Source organism: Triturus cristatus, chromosome 5_2, assembly GCF_964204655.1.
Source record: "Triturus cristatus chromosome 5_2, aTriCri1.1, whole genome shotgun sequence".
Classification (NCBI taxonomy): domain Eukaryota; kingdom Metazoa; phylum Chordata; class Amphibia; order Caudata; family Salamandridae; genus Triturus; species Triturus cristatus.
This window is the reverse complement of record NC_140588.1, coordinates 1,067,522,572-1,067,538,012: the sequence shown is the minus strand read 5'-3', so window position 1 is coordinate 1,067,538,012 and position 15,441 is coordinate 1,067,522,572.

Genomic DNA, 15,441 nt, shown 5'->3' with positions numbered 1-15,441 from the left:
GGATGGCTACCGGCATTTCCACTACTACCGCAGGGGTCTGATTCGTGAGGGAGGTGCTGGGCGTGAGCGGGTCCAATTGGATAGCATCCAGTCTGGCTTTTACATCGGCTGTTTCTTGCCTAGAGGCAGCCACTTCAACTTGCATGGCCGCTAAAGCAGCCAGCACATCATCAAGTGTTGCCATGTCTGTTATCGACCGGGAGACAGTTAGTGTTATTAAGGTCGGATATTTTGTAACGCCCTGAACGTCTCAGGATCGTTTAACAGACACGACAATGAGGACGCAACCACTAGTGAAGGGTTAGTTGTTTTAATGAAGGCAAATATAATACAAAGAATAAACAAAAGTTATAGTCACTGGAATCCTCCAGGCTAAGTACGTTACCAGCCCACAGCACGGATGGTCCTAACCGTCCTCTGCATAGACGCCGGTCCCGGCGTATGCCAACAGAGGGCAGAAATGAAATGGCCGACAATGCCAATCGGTAGGCTGTGAGGGGCACGAAGAGTGTTGGGGAGAATCGAGGAGTCAGGGAAACACCCAGCCGGGGTCTCTACCTGAAGGGAGCAGCCGCTCAACCTCTTCCTCAGACTGCACCGGGACGCGGAGTCACCTCCTGGTGATGCGTCACCGATACCCCAATCACAAGCAAGAAGACTGAACCGAGAGCAGCCGCTCGATCGATCCTGTGGACTTCCGAGTCTGTAACGCGGCAAACACCTCCTGGTGTGCGTTACAGCTGGCAGTCCCTGTGTCTCTGGTCGGGCTGGGAGTTACGACTCCAACCAGCAAAAGCGCCACTGCGCTTGGACTCAGCCGAGTCAAAAAGCGAAGCTCAATGGTTGACCGGTAGAGCTTCCGGGTCCTTCACAGGTGACGATGGGGCAAGACACGGCCCAGGGAGTAACGACTCGACCTACCTCCGTTCTTGCCTTACTGGAGCACCACTCCGGAACACTGCTCTTCACGAAGCAGGTACGTCGGTGTGAACACAATATCCGACAGCGTTGTACCTCCCGGTTCCTCCCTTTATAGGGCGTGTTTTCCTTGAGTTATGTAACAGCTCTCCTGTTTACATAAGGGCGTGTTTCCTTGAGTTATGTAACAGCTCTCCTGTTTACATAAGGGCGTGTTTCCCTTGAGTTATGTAACAGCTCTCCTGTTTACATAAGGGCGTGTTTTCCTTGAGTTATGTAACAGCTCTCCTGTTTACATAAGGGCGTGTTTCCCTTGTATGACAGGAATTCTTGACAATATGTAGGAAGAATATAAGGAGAAATGTGGATCACATAGTAGTATGATGTGCAATTGAAATCAGCATATAGACATTAGCATGGCATAGCGAAATTATATAAGATTGAAGTTACGCGATTTCGTTATTAACAATTTTAAAGACAGTAATGCATAACCACAGTCGGTGTTTTGTGAATTATTGTTTAAGAAAATAGTGTTATCGAAGATTTGAATGAATTTATAGTTACAGTTGCGATTTGTGAGGAGGCCGCATCCGGAAACCGGGTCAAGCACGAAGAAGAAGGAGGAAGGGTTCGCATTAGTCTAGGAACGAATGGGGATTTTGTGCCAAGAGTGACTAAGTGACTTCATATGTTTATAAAGTGCTGGTGCTTCCTAGGTCACATGGTCTAATTCATTGTTATTATTTATTAATATCGGAATTGTGGCAAGGCATATGACTAGTATGTTGTGTCAATATTGTGAATCAGTAGCCTCGTGAGGTGTGAGGTACTGCTGTGTCATGCCATATAAGGAAAAAGTAGGCATTTTAGCGGGTGGGAAAGGAGGCATTTAATTTCACAAGTGAAAGTTCGGACGGTGCAGGTAGCGGTTTGTTGATAGTGCAATTTGTATAAAAATGAGTAGGAACTAGTTAATAAGGGTGCAATAATTGCCGAGTGCGAGTAGTGCTTTTAGGTGTTTTTATGCTTGTAAAAGTTCGAAGCCGCACGCGGAGGTTAATCTATACGGAATCCAAGATCGTGTAGATAATGGAGTGAGGCATACGCATGCTCTAGGCGATCAAGTGAGCAAGTGTAAATGAGAAAAAAGGATATGCTTAGGGTTTCCTTACCGGGTGGTCAGGTAATTCGGTATTTAGTAACAAGGGTTTAAATACCCGAAGATTTCTAAAGAGCGGAGAAAACACAAGGGGGAAGGAAGTGAAACAGGAAAATGTAAGCGGAAGGCATTATTGAATGCTGGGTGACAGGGAGGGGGAGCGTGGGAAGGGGTCCCTTACCTCTGGTCTCGGCTAATGCCTGGTGTTGCAGTTTTCAAAGTCGCGGTAGTAATGACAGCTCGTGGTAGCGAGCAAATGTAGGGGAGTCATGTGAGAACTTCCGGTTCAATACCCGGAAGTGAACGGGTGTTTTTGCTGAGCGCCATTTTGGGTTGGGGGTACATCGGGATTGGCGAAATTAAAAAGTGACGGTCAGCAGTAATAATGGGAGCTGAGTGAAGTGCAAGGAGATAGCAAAAGGTTTTAGAGATCAATAGTAAGAGAGAGTAAATGAATATGCCAGACATTATATTTACTTAAAGCAATATGCTAGAACATTAATATAGAAATAATTAACAGTACATAAATACATACACTCTGGTTCTATAGACTGGAAGGTGGGCAGAGTAGTGTTAATTAACACAGAAGCGTCCATTAGTCACAATGTATGCTAGCAGGTATCCGTATAGATTAATGTATAAATAACGATCAATTGTTATTATAGGAACTGAGTAAGGGTGAAAAATTGGCGAGGAAAGAGTAGAAGAACAATATCAAGAAAGAGTAAATGTGTCAGGTATTATAATCATTTAAAAACGATTTGCTGCAAAATTGGTGTTACAATTAATAATAGCACATATATCTCCAGGCTCTGATAAGCTAAATTAATAGACAGGGCGATGGGCAGAGTCGTGTTAGGTCACACTAAGGCGCCCTTAAAGCACAAAGTATGCTATCACATATCGATGAACAAAGTCGTGTTGAGTCACACTGAGGCGACCTTGTAGCACGAAGTATGCTATCACATATTCCTACATATTGTTGTATCATCTGAAAAAATGGCAAATATCAGGAGGGTATGTTGTATGTTTCTTGATGGTATTTGGGGAAACTTATTTGGGGTTATTGTAAACAACAGACACGTTGTGTTAATCCTTGGGTAATAGGTGGTGCGGTTGTAGCAGTGTGTTGGGGCATCTAGTCGTCTCCTAACCATATATGCATTTCCGCATCCTTATTGAGCCCCAGATTGGTGGTTTTATAGTTCATTATTAGTTCACTTTCGCGTCTTCGGAGTTTGAGTTCGCGGTCTCCCCCTCTTTTAGCTTGGTGTACAATCTCCAAACCAAAGAAGCGGAAGTCTTTTTTGTGGGGATGATGGTCTTCAAAGTGTTCAGTAAGTGGATGGCCTGAATGATGTTTGTGGATGTTCCGGTAATGTTCCTGAATCCTGGTCCGTAGTGGTCTGATTGTACTTCCGATGTATGGAAGATTGCAGGGACAGATAATCACATAAACACAGAATTTGCTGTTACAGTCAATCCATTCTTTTATGAAGAATTCTCTTCCTTCAGTTAGTTGGACTTTTGTTGTTTTGTTGTTGCTAAGTTTGCAAATATTGCAATTTCTGCAGATGTGGAATCCTGGAGGTCTGTCCAGGAAGGTGCTGACCAAGTTCCGTTTGTCCACAAATTCTGATTTGCACAGGAGGTCTTTCAGATTAGGAGCGCGTCTGAATGTTATCTCTGGATATGTTTTTAGGTCTTGATTAAGGTTTGGTGTTTGTTGAAGCAGATGCCAGTGTCTCTTGAGGCTTTGTCTAATTTGGTGGTGGCCGTTATTGTAGTCCGTTATAAAGCGTATAGCTGAATCGTTCTTTTGTACTTCTCCTATGTTTTGTCTGAACATCTGTTTTCTTTCAATTTTGGCCACTGTAGTCATTGTGTTTTTGAGCATTGATTGTTCATATCCACGTTGTGTGAGTCTAGACACCAATTCTTCTCCTTTTGTTTTGAAGACCTCATCTTCACTGCAATTTCTACGTGTTCTTAACAGTTCTCCCTTAGGGATGTTTCTTATGTTGTGTCGTGGGTGGAAGCTATCGGCTCGTAGAATGGAATTGGCAGCTGTCTCTTTCCGATAAAGTTTGCTTTGCAGAGTGTTGTCTTTTACATAGAGAGTTACATCCAAAAAGTTGATCTCTTCCTTGGAGAAGGTATGGGTCGTTTTCCCCATGGGTTTTGGTCTAATTGCTTCAGAAATCTTTTGAGCAATGTCTCATCTCCTTGCCAGATACAGAGGATGTCGTCTATATAGCGTCGCCACATAACAATATGGGCGGTATATTCCGTGAACTCAGGGTCCCATAGCCAGAATTTTTCCACATGGCTCATCAGGATGCAGGCGTACGGCGGCGCAAATTTGGCTCCCATAGCCGTACCGCGTGTCTGTCGGTATATCTTTCCATTGAAACTGAAGACATTGTTTTTTAGACAGAAGTCAAGCATTTCCAAAGTCATTTTATTGCTTTCTAGTAGGTTTGCCGGTTGTGTCCATAATGATTGTTGCACTGCACTGAGTCCGTCTTGGTGTTTGATAGATGTATAGAGACTGACAATGTCTATACAGACCAGTATGAAGTCTGGTTCCCAGGTGATGTTTTGTAATTTGTCAAGAATGTCCTTAGTGTCTTGGATAAAGGATGGAATCTCCTTCATAAGACCTTGTAATTTCCTGTCAATATATTCCCCAAGTCTGGAGCATGGTGAGTTGATGCCTGCTATGATGGGTCTACCTGGTGGGGGGTAAGTTCCTTTGTGGATCTTTGGGAGGAGATATAGAGTGGGCATCGTAGGATGTGCAATGTACAGAAAAAGTTTTTCGGATTGTGTAATAAGTCCAGCGGTGTACCAGTTATTAAGCATAGTTGTAATTGATTTAAGTATGTCTTTTGTAGGGTCAGTTGTAAGGAGTTCGTAGCAGGCTGTGTCGGCAAGTTGTCTATTGGCCTCTTGGATGTAGTCGTCAATGTGGAGTGTCACGGGATTTCCACCTTTGTCAGCCTCTTTTACAATTAGGTCCTTTCTATCCTTAAGGTTTTTGATGGCATTTCTTTCTTCCTTTGTAATGTTCTGTGGGAGGTATTTGGATTTTTTGCGGTATTTTGTATGTTCGTGTTCCAAATCATGCATGACTGCTTGGTGGAAGGCATCGATGCTGTTCCCTGCAGGTAATTGTGGTAAGAAGGTTGATTTTTTGGTTAGTTTGCTGTCGATTGAGTGATTCGTGTCAATTCCAAGTTCAAGTGCAGTTTTGGTTAGAGAATCTGGGTCATTGTTAGTCTCACTGAGGTTGGTCAATAGGTCTATGTTTTCGAGTTCTTGAATTGAGAGTTCAGATGTTATTAGTGGGGCAGACGGCTCATGTCTCATGTATTGGTCTGCAAAGAACACTTTTAATTTTAGTCTGCGGATAAATTTGAACAGATCTATTCGTGTTCTTGTTAGATTCCATGGGGCCGTTGGGCAGAAGGATAGTCCTTTGTTCAGAATGTTGTCCTCTTGTTTGGATAATTGGATGTGGGATAGATTCTTGACAAGATTAAGTGGTGTTATGTCCTTCTTTCCATCTCCTTTTTTCTTGATCTCGTAGTGACGCCCATTGTTGGCGTCTGCTGGCGTCCAAATTGTTGGGAACCTCCCATGGTTGAAGTATTTGTGATGTTTGTTGTTTTTATACCGAGTCGGTAGCGTAATACCTCCTCTAAAAAATTGACCTTGCATCTTGAGTTAACTCAAGATGCAAGGTCAAGAAGGACATAACACCACTTAATCTTGTCAAGAATCTATCCCACATCCAATTATCCAAACAAGAGGACAACATTCTGAACAAAGGACTATCCTTCTGCCCAACGGCCCCATGGAATCTAACAAGAACACGAATAGATCTGTTCAAATTTATCCGCAGACTAAAATTAAAAGTGTTCTTTGCAGACCAATACATGAGACATGAGCCGTCTGCCCCACTAATAACATCTGAACTCTCAATTCAAGAACTCGAAAACATAGACCTATTGACCAACCTCAGTGAGACTAACAATGACCCAGATTCTCTAACCAAAACTGCACTTGAACTTGGAATTGACACGAATCACTCAATCGACAGCAAACTAACCAAAAAATCAACCTTCTTACCACAATTACCTGCAGGGAACAGCATCGATGCCTTCCACCAAGCAGTCATGCATGATTTGGAACACGAACATACAAAATACCGCAAAAAATTCAAATACCTCCCACAGAACATTACAAAGGAAGAAAGAAATGCCATCAAAAACCTTAAGGATAGAAAGGACCTAATTGTAAAAGAGGCTGACAAAGGTGGAAATCCCGTGACACTCCACATTGACGACTACATCCAAGAGGCCAATAGACAACTTGCCGACACAGCCTGCTACGAACTCCTTACAACTGACCCTACAAAAGACATACTTAAATCAATTACAACTATGCTTAATAACTGGTACACCGCTGGACTTATTACACAATCCGAAAAACTTTTTCTGTACATTGCACATCCTACGATGCCCACTCTATATCTCCTCCCAAAGATCCACAAAGGAACTTACCCCCCACCAGGTAGACCCATCATAGCAGGCATCAACTCACCATGCTCCAGACTTGGGGAATATATTGACAGGAAATTACAAGGTCTTATGAAGGAGATTCCATCCTTTATCCAAGACACTAAGGACATTCTTGACAAATTACAAAACATCACCTGGGAACCAGACTTCATACTGGTCTGTATAGACATTGTCAGTCTCTATACATCTATCAAACACCAAGACAGACTCAGTGCAGTGTGGTAAATAATTTAATTACCGGGACTTAATTTGATACCGAAAAATAATAAATATAGCTCAGTAAAATAAGAGGCAAAATCCGTGACATTAGAGGTTCGGAATGGGCTTTATTCCAATGGACGATTCGAATCGTTGACTCCAGGTTCCATCACCACGGAGGTTCAGGAAGTGAAGTACATACTTTATTGATAAGTAATTACTTTTATACAATAGGCATTACAGTGAAGCAAATGCAGGAGGCGTAACAATTGATAATAGAGATAAAACATACATGCGTAGCCAAAGTGGGCGTAACTGGGTGTAACTAAAGAACGTCATCAGGTATGATGTCATAATAGGGTGGTTCCATGAAAGAATTTCGCAATGTCAGCAGAAATACTTGGCAGAAATGCGCGCGCAGCAGCATGACGTATGATTGACGTGCGACTAGGGGGTGAAGGGGATTTGACATTTAACTCTACATGTGGCGACAGATGTCTGGAGGGTCAAGTCAACCTTATCCCAAATCATATCTAACATCCTATGTTTAAAGAACTATGTTATCCAAAAGAGAGGTCTCTTAGAGTAGAATCTTATTCTATACTGACTATACTGACTGTTAGCGCGTGTACAAGCGTCTAAGTGTCTACACTAGATGCGAGGGCAGAAGTCTTCCATAATAATAGGGCTATGAATTACTTGCATAAAGACAGAGAAGCCGGGCCTTTGCTCGGTAGCTGGAAGACTGTTTACTTAAACTACTAGACAGGAATGCATTGGGCAGGGAGCGGAGCAGATAATTTCGAAGGTGAAATACAGTTTTTGGCAGGCAACAAGCTGATGTCAGGCACCGTGAGCCGCGCAGAGAATGAGGACAAAGTTCATGGATACAGATGCAGGCTCAGACTGGAGCTCTCAGAGGCAGAAGGCAGGAAAAGCTTGATGGCAGAATCAGGGCCTACTCGCCTGGACTGTAAAATGGCATAAGTGAACCATATAAAGCCGGTGGCCTTTCGTACTTAGGAATGGAATATCCGGCCCATTCATGGCGGATCTGAAAGAGGACATGTTAACGGTGGACGCACATGTATTTGCGTCTTCATAACTGGAACTGGAGGGAACATACATGTACTTGTGATTTATACATGAAACCGTTGGGGTCCAAGATAGGGGACATAACTGATCAGAAAAATCCATATTTCCACATTCCCTCCTTGTCCCCTACTTGCCCGTTAAGAGATATCAATCTTCATCAATCCGTTGATCTGTTCATATAGCATCATTTGTTCTTCTTTTTTCTTCTGGGATGAATGAAATCTTGGTGGTGGAATACACGATGTGGCACACAGACCACAGATCGCTGGTCCACATTGTAGACATAGACAGCAACTGAATAGTATGAGAAAGCCAATACCTAGGAAGGATAGGACCTTCCATCCAAAGGTAGATAATACACTCCAAAACCAACCGGACCAGGTCCAGGTGCCTGGATTCTGGTGTATCTGGCTTACAATCTTATGAAGGCGGGTTATGGCTTTATATACAGATGGCGAATTTTCTGGTATGAAAATGCAACAACTTGATCCGATGACCCTACAAGCTCCGCCCCTATCGGCCAGGATGACGTCAAGGACAAGACGATTTTGAAGCACAACAATCCGCATAGCAGACTGCTCTTCTGTTAAATTGCCTAAGGCGGAAATAGTTTCGTTCACTACCGCTTCAAGGGTTCTAGTTAATCTACGTATCAGCTTACTATTAGTAACGGTACCTATATAGGGAAAGAGACCTTTATTGAAATCTGTGTATTTTTCCCATGCTGTTTCAGTGTAATCGACTATTGGGAGATCTCTCCTTTCTCTATTGTGTACTAAATGAGTATTTCTGTGATAATCAGGAGGAGCTAGGAAAACAGGTGGCAAAAGGAATGCTATGTAACAGGTACCATCCCAATCTAGAGGTAGGCGTATATATGCGGTCTGACCACATATAAAATAGGAATGGCGGGAAGCTCTAAATGTCGACTTGCCTTGATCACTAAATTCTATTACAGTGGTGCATCTACTATGGCCCATATGTATGGAACCATTCTTTCTTACACATAATTCACCTTTTACTGGAAATACTGACATGGCGGGCAAAATTGGAGTAGCTTCGGATTCGACATTTAGGATCATAAGATTAAGCGTAAAATTACCTAATCCATATACTTCATTTTCTAGATCAGTTCCTGTTCTTTTGGGAAGTCCCTCCTTGTTGGGGTGGCAGACTTTAAGTAAAACTAAGTTCAAATTTCCCCATACCCAGTTGTCTTGATAAACTGCAGAATTCGAATCTTGGGAATTAATTAAACTAAACCATGCTCCACAGGAGCCGTTGTGTGTGAACGGGTATGGAAAGAGAGGTAGAATTCCTTTATAATTCTGATAGGGAGGGAGTCGGCCACATATCCAACAATTTGTAGCATTGCTAACCTGATGGGAATGATGTAACATACTAATAAAAGTGTTATTGCGCAGCGCAAATCTATATGACAATTCATGCGGAGGTAATTCACTAAAAGAATGTTCAGCAGTAACATTATAAACATGTCTAGAAATAGGATAACATATGTGCAACAATATACTTGCAGTAATTATTAAAAGACTTAGGAAAAACAGAATTAATAACGTCACTGTGCAATGACTACGCAGTGATTTACAGTACGCATGTCGTTTCAGCTTTATCCTTTTGTTTCTTTCTCTGTACAGGTCTAAGGGATACATGTCAGAGACAAATTCGACCGCTTCACCTTGGAGAGGACTTAAACAATCAAATTGCCTGACTGGTTAGACCTGAGTTTTAGTTTATATAGTTCACGACTATTCAATTCAACCAAAGGAAGTTTAGAGTCACTCGGGGAAGACACGCAAGGTGTGTCGTTTACATCTGATGGTAGTCCATGAAATTTCTTGATATGACTTGAATGTATCCAGCCTTTTCGACCCTCGATCTTCACGGCTGTCCTCGTCGTTAGTAATACGAGCTGAGGCGACCTCCACCTAGGATCCAGCTGAGACTTCCGATCAAAGTTCCTCACTAAGACCAAATCTCCTGGAATTACGTCATGGGGTTTCACCTCAGTGTTGTCGGGAAAAGCTGCAGCTACCTGTGAACGACAAGATTGTAGTGCAGACATCAAGGAAGCCAAGTAATCTGTCAGCATATTACAGTCAATATCAGTTATTTTGCGTGGTATAGGCGTCCCCCACATATTTGGTGGTCTACCGAAGATCACTTCATAAGGGGATAGCCCTGTTCGAGAGTGTGCTACCATTCTCATGTAAAAGAGTGCAACGGGTAAAGCTACTACCCAGTCGACACCTTTCTCTCTACAAATTTTGGACAATCTAATTTTCAAGGTCTGATTATGTCTTTCCACGAGGCCTGCTGCCTCGGGGTGTCGGACACAGTGAAACTTCCACTGATAACCTAACAAAAGTGAAACGTGTTTCATTAGTTCGGATGAGAACGGCTGGCCGTTATCTGAGTAGACAACACGTGGTAAACCGTACCGTGGGAAGAATTCTCGAACTAACTGTTTGGCAGTAGTCGGGGCAGTGTAATCTGAAACCGGGTATGCCTCTGTCCAACGGGAAAGAGCACAGACAACTACGAGAACATATTTGAATCCTCGACATCGTTCCATCTGGATATAATCCATCTGGAGGATTTCAAAAGGGTGATCAGGAGGCTGAAATCCACCCTGTTCTACGGGAATGCTTTTTCCTGGGTTAAACTGACAACAGATCATACAGGTACGGACTTTTTGTTTAGCTGCTGCTCGTAAATGTTTGTTGAACCAAATGTGTTGGATGCTGTCTAGCATAGCTTTTTCTCCTAGATGTGCTGGACTATGTACAGTGTTAATAACGACTTGGACCATTGAATCAGGAAGGAACCACACAGATTTTTCCTTTGTCATCCATCCTTGATCCGTTTGGATCCCTCCTAATTCAGTCCATTTCTTTATTTCGTCTGGAGTAGCATGTGTCTGTATGTCAATTACGTCAAGAGCGGGATCCTTAACCATCATGCAATGTGTTGGCGTCGGGACTATTGTCTTTGTCATGTCGGATGTTTGAGTTTGAGCAGTCTGTTTAGCTGTTCTGTCAGCTAGATCATTGCCTTGAGAAATGATATCAGTAACTTTCGTATGAGCTTTACATTTCATAATTGATATTGCAGTGGGTAGATGTATTGCATCTAATAAGGCATGAATGAGGGGTCCGTGCTGAATGTGGGCACCGTGAGAAGTTAAATAACCTCTCTCTCGCCACAGCACGCCGAAGTCATGTACAACTCCGAATGCATAACGTGAATCAGTGTATATGTTGACTTTTTTATTTGTGGCTTGAATACAGGCTTGTGTCAGAGCGATGAGCTCTGCTGCTTGAGCGGACAAGGTATTTATACAATTTGTTTCAATGCTTTCAGCGTCTGTTGTGACTGCATAAGCGGCCACTAACTCTCCTGTACCTGTTCTCATACATGAACCATCTACATACAACGTCAGGTCTGGGTCTGATAATGGAACGTCTGTTAAATCTTGTCTGGGTTTCGTCGTGATAGTGATAACTTCAATACAATCATGTGCAAGTGGGTCTGTTCCATTTACAGGTAACAGTGTGGCAGGATTCAATGTACTACAACGTCTGATTTCTATATGTGGCTGAAACAATGTTAATTCGTAACCGGTGAGTCGTGCTATAGTCAAGTGTTGTGTTTGTGTGCAGTTCAAAAGAACCTCTACTGCATGTGGTACTTGTACTGTCAATGGATGTCCTAATACTATGGCATCGCTTTGTCTGATTGCTAAGGCTGTTGCTGCCACTGATTTTAGGCATGCAGGCAAAGCCTGAGCTACGGGATCTAATGTACTAGAAAAATAAGCACATGGTTTGTGTGATCATGCTTGTTCCTGTGTGAGTACTGACAAGGCAGTACCTTCGCGTTCTGTAACAAAGAGTGTAAACTGTTTATTGTAACATGGTGTTGCTAGGACAGGTGCTTGACATAAAGCTTTCTTTAAACTTTCAAAAACGTGTGTATGTTCCTGAGTCCAAGGGAGGACAGTCGATGTGGCTGCCTCCTGTGTTGTCAATTGAATGAGTGGTTTTGCTAGAAATGCATACTGAGGGATCCACTGCCTACAATATGAAGTGAGGCCTATGAAAGCCCGCACCTCCTTTTGTGTCTTGGGTATTGGCATATTTGCAATTAGCTGGATGCGATCTGGTGTAAGCTGCCTTCCCTCCTTGGACAGCGAGTGACCAAGGTAAACAACTCGCTGGACACAGAATTGCAGCTTAGAAGGGGACACCTTGTGCCCCTTTTCGGCCAAAAATTGTAATACCGTCAGTGATGCTTTCTCACATTCAGGTTCGTTTCTAGCGGTGATCAGCAGATCATCGACATATTGAAGCAGGGCAGTGTTGACTGGCATGTGAATACTGTCAAGTTCTCGTTTCAGTGCTTGGCTATAGATGCTGGGGCTTTCTGTAAATCCTTGAGGTGCGCGTGTGAATTTAAAGCTACGTCCATTTAAACTAAATCCGAACAAGTATTGGCTTTCCGGATCTATTGGGACGCTGAAAAAGGCATTCTTGAGATCAATTACAGTAAAGAATGTTGCTTCGGAATCAATAGCTGTCAGTAATGACGAGATATCTGGGACCACAGGGAATTGTGGCACAATGCATTTGTTCAATTCGCGCAGATCAATAACCAATCGATATACTGGCGGAGCCTTTGGATCTGTTCGTTTAAGAATCGGAATTATCGGGGAATTACATACATTGGAGTCTGTTTCCACAACCACTCCTTGGACAATGAGCTCATCAATAATTTGCAGTAAAGCCACTACAGCATCTGGTGGTAACTTGTATTGTCGCATTCGTGGTAGTACCACTCCTGCCTTTAGTGTAACTCGATATGGTGTAATATTCATGCAACCCACATCAGTAGGGCCTTGTGCCCATAAATGTGTAGGTAAAGTCTGCAGTCGGGGATCCATGTCTCGAGACACATAGTGACCTTTGAAATCACGTAAAAACAACCTTACTCCTTCCGGAGAACAACATATTATAGCTCCTAGAGCTTTCAGTGTTTTTATACCTAACAGGTTTTCTGGACATGATTTAGTAAGCAATAAATCTGTAGTTCGGGTTAAGGGTCCTATCGTAAGTGGAAGAGGCTGTGATACTTCATTAACAATAGGTTTTCCTGAAAAACCAAGGGAAATATTCTGTGAGCCTGAGAGGGGTGCCCCTGGAACTTCACTACGTTTTATAGTTGTTCGACTTGCCCCTGTATCAAGTAAAAATTTTCTATCTTGGCCTAATAGTTCACTATGTACATAAGGTCCTTCTTGGTCTACAGGGACCTCGATAAGGGGTAAGTCAACTTCCCTCTCTAGGCTGGTTCATGCGTATCGTTGATAATCAGGATAATCATACTGTGCGGTCTGGTACAGCTGTCGTGTCGTGGTTTGTGTGGCAGCAACAGGCAGCGCTGGTGCAGCTGGCACAAACTGTATAGACTGTTGTGGAGCTGGCATGGACTGTGCATGCTGCGGTGCTCCTTGTTCATTCTGATCCTGTCTAGGTGGCCGTGGTCTTTCTTGTGTTTTACCTGTGGCGATATTACGCTTCAAGACTGGGCAATCGTGTATGTAATGACCTGGTTGTTTACAATAGTTGCATGTCCCTTTTACAGGTCCTGCTGAATCACCGGACTGTGTCGTACCCTTTTTATGACCTTCAGCTGGAACTGTCTGGGAGACTAGCATTTTCATTTTTGTGTCTTTCATGCGTTTCTGTTCATGTTCTTGTTCCTCTCTAATTCTATTGTAATGGTACTGTAACATTTGTAACATTTGTGATGGGGTATTACCTTGCCAGGTACTCTCGAATTTTAATACTCGATTCTTCACCTGGGGCAAGGAATTTTCAACTAATTTTGTCACAAACAGATGTGGGTATGACTCGCTACTTGCTTTTATACCACTATTTATACCAAAACATTTTTCGAATCGGGCATAGAAATCACTAGTGTCTTCATCTTGCTTTTGTTTACAGGCTGAGATTGCACCCCAGTCTTCCTTCTTCGTGGTTAATAAACGTGGCAGTACCTGTACTAGTAAACCTGGTAGTGCTTTAGTTTTATCCCCAAGCCCCGAACCTGGACCTCGGGCCCTTTCTTCATTTTCTAATGCTGTCCAGTCTATCTTTTGGTCTCCCACCTCCCACTCTTTTTCCTTGAGTTTTTCATAAATGCCAGCAGGCATTAATACCTTTAATATTGTCATAATGTCGGGATAGGTATACTCTCCCATGAGTAACATGTCTTTAATTTCTCGGTGAAAACCCGCTGGGTCTTTGTCATGACTGGGTACCACTTTCTTCATTTCTAACAATTCTATTTTCGATATGGGCGTATATACATATACACGTTTAAACTGATTGTCCTCGCCCTTTATTGGGTGTACTTCTCGTAAGGGATTCTGTCTGTCCATGTAATACGTCGTTCTTTCCTTGATGGGCAGTGAGACATGTTCTGGGCATACAAAAAGAATGTACTGCGTTCTTGATTCTAGTATTTCTCTAATTAACTTAGTACCTGAACCTCTCCATCTATTCGTGAGTAATTCAGTCAATATATCAGGTAACGGACCAGGATCGGAATGTTGACTTTGATAAAGTATAAGAAGTTGTTGAATCATATAAATCCCAGCTAAACGCTGTTCATCTGGGGTGAGGTTCAAAAATGTGTGTGCTACTGTATCATCACCATATTTTCCGGGACTGTCAACCCAATGAACGGCTGACCTGGCTAATTCTTGTTCATCCATAGAATCGAGTAAATGATAACCCCTTCGTTCTCGGAGTAATTTGTCAGCGGCTTGGAACGAATGCTCGGGGGACCTTAGATTTATTATAGGTGTTTGGAAATTCCTGTTATTATCTGGACATATCGGACGTATCGGGTCAGTGAAACATCTAGTACTATTACAAGATCTTCCTCTACCTACATAGGCTATGGTTTCTGACTGTCCTGTGGGCAGTCCTGATCCTTCCTCCTCCTCATCTTGTTCAAACTGGTCTACCGCTAATCTCTCTTCGTGTAGGCGTTCTATTTCTTTACGGATCTTTCGGCACATGGCTATTATACATTTTTGCCTATCATGTCTCCCCTCTGATATATTCTGGCTCCATCTGGTAAGGGTTTGCATTATTTCCGGATCTACCCCCGGTCGGTCTTGATTTCTGATTACACAATTTATGAGGAAACGTAACAGTTCCCCCTGTATCTCCACTTTCTGGTATTCCATAGCTCTGTTAATACATTCAGAATCTCGCCCTGTTTGGACAAAATGATATATATTATCTAGATGCATAGTCATTCCTGGTAGCTTTCCTAAATACACCGCAGCTCGTCTGATACGTAATGATGCCAGGATCATTTCGTCCTCTTTTCCGGGCACAGGGTCATATCTACAATCTACAAGAAGTTCCTTAAGCGTGCGGGAATTTATGAGTT